This window comes from Solanum pennellii, chromosome 9 (assembly GCF_001406875.1).
Source record: "Solanum pennellii chromosome 9, SPENNV200".
In the NCBI taxonomy this organism is placed as follows: Eukaryota; Viridiplantae; Streptophyta; class Magnoliopsida; order Solanales; family Solanaceae; genus Solanum; species Solanum pennellii.
Window position 1 is genome coordinate 28,643,226 of NC_028645.1, and position 4,641 is coordinate 28,647,866.

Here is a 4,641-nt window from a genome sequence, read left to right on the forward strand (position 1 = left end):
CGAGTCCCCGACGATGTTCCGTCGCAGTTGCGACGGTCCGTCATTGGTTCCGTCGCGTGTGCCCTAGTTTTGAAAATAAATGAAAGACGTACCTGGCAAGACGGATTGATGCGACGGTCTATCACGTGCGTGAGAGGCCGTCGATGGGTCCGTCAGTGACTGCTGCATAGTGATTTTCTGCAGTATTTCCTGGTGATGTGCCTGCAATTTTAAAAACCCATTAGTAGAAAATGCTACCATTACTAGAAAAAAACTATAATTATTGGGTAACCTCCCAACAAGCGCCTGATTTAACGTCGCGGCACGACTGAGGACACTTGATTACTCAGCCTTCATCAAGATGGTATGCCTTGATTCCTTCATTCGCCGACTCAGCATGCCCAAAATAGGGTTTTATTCGTTGTCTATTTACCTTAAACCGCACACCCTCCTTGGTTTATAACTCAACTGCTCCATGAGGGAGTAGTTGGCTGTCAAGTAAGGGCCAGTCCATATGGACTTGAGCTTGCCCGGAAACCAAAGCGACCTAGAATTGTATAAAAGCACCAAATCCCCAACCATAAACTCTCATTTTTCACTTTTAGGTCATGGTGCTTCTTCATGTTTTCTTTTTAGGATATAGCAGATTCCGATTGGAGCTCACCACTCTGCCTCATGGACCTACAAATGTTGAAGGTCGCTTCTTCATTGTTCAAACGAAATTTCATCTGCCCCTTTTCCATATCAACTAAGGCTCTACCCGTAGCAAGGAATGGCCTCCAAAGAATAATAGGCACTTCAAAATCGACTTCACAATCAAGAATAACAAAATCTGCCGGAAATATGAACGACTCCGCTTTTACTAGCACATCATGGAGTATCCCTATAGGCCTTTTCACTGTTCGATCGACCATCAGTAGCCGCATCGCAGTGGGATTTGGGTCACCCAAACTCAACTTCTTGTATATCGAGAGGGGCATGAGATTTATGCATGCCCCCTGATCACATAATGCTTTCGCAAAATGTAATGACCCGACTGTACAAGGAATAGTGAATGCAACCGGATCTTCTTTCTTTTGTACGAGAGATCTTGTAGCAATAGCACTACAATGCTGCATTCTCGCATCATCCTCGAAAGTAACCGATCTTTTATTTATATCCAGATCTTTCATAAACTTGGCATAACCAGGCATTTGTTCTAGAGCTTCTACCGAAAGGACATTGATAGAAAGTTGCTTCAACATTGTTATAAAATGCCGATATTTACCATCCTCGGCCTTTTTCGCTAATCTTTGAGGAAAGGGGGGTGGTGGTCTCGCCATGGGAATTACCTTTATAGGTACTTCAACATCTTTTCCAGTGCTGTCTTCTACTTCACCACTACCCTCTACCTCCTTATCATTATCATTTCTCACCTTTTCCTCATTAGACGGCATAGGTGGGTCAATGGTTTGCTTACCACCCCGAGTAGCGATTGCCATACAGTGTGCATCTTTTATCAGATTTTGGAAAGTGTTGCTAGGAAGAGTGCCCGGTTCCCGTGTTTTCACAGTCACAGATAATTGGGCCATTTGCAAACTAGATCTGCTTAATCGATATTGCATGTGTATCGACTTTTCTGCCCAATACCCGCTAAATCACTCCTTAACTCTTTAATATGCTCATCATTAGCATCGAACCTCCTCGTCATTTTGTGCAACATATCCTCAACTCGCACTATACTATCTCCACCATCCTTAGGAGTAACATCACGATTTTGAGGAGGGACATAGGGCCCATTCCTAGCATTTCTGTTACCATAGTTACCCCTATTGAAGTTGTTGTCGCGGTTGTAGTTTCCATCTCGAACATAATGACCCTCACGGTTATAGTTACCATCGATCCGACCTTGGTTCCCTTGACCTTGGCGCCAATTATCCTGATTTGAGCCTTGGGCACTCGGTTGAAAACCCCCTGTCTGCTTGTTTACTGCATAGAAATCCTCCGCATAATAGCATTCATCATTTGGTGGTGGTGGTTTAGCCAAGTAGTTAACTGCATTTATCTTTTCTGCACCCCCAGTGATATGTTTTAATACAAACCCAAGCTTAGTTCTTATCTGAGCCATTTCTTCATGAATCTCATCTGTTGCTGGGTTGTGAGTGGACTGTACTGCGAAGGTATTTCTCCCGGTATCTGACTTCCTAGTACTCCAAGTTTTATTGTTCTGGGAGATTTTCTCTAACTTTTCAGCAATCTCAGCATAAGGACACTCCCCATAAGAACCACCTGCTATAGTATCCAACAACGCTTTATTATTATCATCCTGTCCCCGATAGAAGTATTCCTTCAGTGACTCATCATCTATATGGTGATTGGGGACGCTTCTAAAAAACGAGGTGAATCTATCCCAAGAAATACTAACTGACTCTCCTGTTAGTGCCACAAAGTTGTTCACTCTGTCTTTGTGGTTTAGTTTCTTGGAGACCAGGTAGTAGCGTGCTAAGAAAACGTCCCTTATTTGGTTCCAAGTGAAAATTGAGTTATAAGGGAGCTCAGTGAACTACATAGCAGCCTCTCCCGTCAGTGAGAGAGGAAACACTCTTAGCCCTATTACATCCAATTCAAAGTTAGGACTCCCTACACAGCTTTTACACACTGCCCTAACCATAGCTATATGGGCATGTGGATCCTCAGAAGGTAGCCTGAAAACAAACCTCTGGCAGTGATCATTGCATTAGGCTACTAGTTACCACAAAGGTGTGGCCTGGTGATAGAGGGGGAAAGACAAGTGGCCCATCGGAGTCTGCTATACTGTCATAGGCTCTGTAGTATTCTTGGGGCCGTTGAGCGGGATTTTTTCCCCTCTGTTGGTATTCAGCCGGAGCATCGGGTAATAATTAACCATGAACGTCAACCGGAGCCGGGATGTTCTGGTGTGGATCATCATCATTAATACCATGTTTCGATTCATGTTGCATAATGTACGCTCTAATTCGTGATCGTAGGGAAACAAGGGTTCTCTTCCTCTCCATGTATTTGGCATACAAGGAGGATGGTTCTGCAAGAATCAAAAACAGTAAAATCAAGAAAATATTGACTAAACTTTAGTAATAAGTTTAAGTTAATCTAAAAGCTACTTTCCCGGCAGCGGCTCCAAATTTTGATACGCTCAAACTTACTTCTCAAATAAGAGGTAAACGGTCGTGTCTAGTAAATAACCCAACTAATGAGGTTGGGATCGTTCCCACGAGGAAAATAGTTTAGACTTAACTTTAATCTATTATTACTATTGTTCAGTCAATTAATTCCTTAGAAAACAAAAGACAATAAAGGGGGGTTTTATTTCTAAATGAATGAAAATAATTAGCTAAATCAAAGTAAACAACGAAAGTTTCAAATGTTGGAGTTTAATCAATTAATAATAGTAACTAGGGTTTAAGTGTTCCCCACAGTTTCCTAACTTGATAATTCTAACTATAACAATTCTTTCCTAGTATCTTGCATGAAAAGTGATAAGTTATGTATTTCTAAATCCTTGGTTCGGCATCTAGAAAATTTCACTCCGCACCTTGGTCCGGCTACGTGTATTGCTATACTAACCCTTATCGTTACCTCATATTAAGCATCGTATTCGATGTTTGACTAAGTTATTACCTCGTACCAATCAATACTAGCCTATTATATAGTATAAACTAAATCTATGTTGATAATTCTTTTCCTGTTATCTACCTCCTTGGTCCGGCAAGTAGCATTAAGGCGAGTTCTAACGTTGGCCATCCGTTAAAAAGACTTCTAAGCGAAAGAATTACAGTTCATGCAAGACACTATTTTAGAAATGTTATTTTAGTTAGGTTTTACGTCATTATTCGCCCATGGTTCCCACAACCCTAGTTATGGAGTTTAGTTTCCCATAGTCATAATCACAATATTCATATATACGATATAAGAACTCATGCACTTTCGTTAATGAGAAAGAAGAAAATCCAGAAATTTACTTGATTAATCGACAAAATCACCAACAATCAACTCCAGAGAATAGTATAACAATCCAAAGTCTAATAATCAAAATAATCTCTTCACAAAGAATCCAAAATAAAAGTGTCTAATAACCAAGAATCTAACCCAAAAAACGAGGTTTTTCGAACTATTTATAAAAAACAAAAAAAAAGCTAATCAAAGAAGGACTCTATTTGCTGAAAATCTGTCAAAACGCGGCTGGGTCGACGGACCTCGCGACGAGTCGTCGTGGTCACGACAAGCCGTCATGGACTCCGTCGTCCCATACTTTGCAAATTCTTCTGCTATTCTCTTCATTACCCTCGACGGCAGGTATGACGGATCGTCACAGGCACAACGGTTCGTCGAGGGTCTCCGTTCCATAACACTTAAACTCTTGGAATTTGGGTACTGGGACTACTTCTCTGATCTTCATGACGAACCAGCAGGATAGACCATCATGGCTACGACGGTCCGTGAAGCACTTCGTAACCCCACACTTGGTCAGACTTCCCCATCTTCCTTCAGTAGCTTTACCACGATACCACCTACGGACCGTCACCGGCTCGACGGACCATCACTGGCTCGACAGACAGTCACAGGCTCTGTAGGTGGTAACTTTTCTGCAGTTCTTGCTCAAAAACTTTCGCGTTCATCCTTGGACAGATTTCCTGCAAATAAATA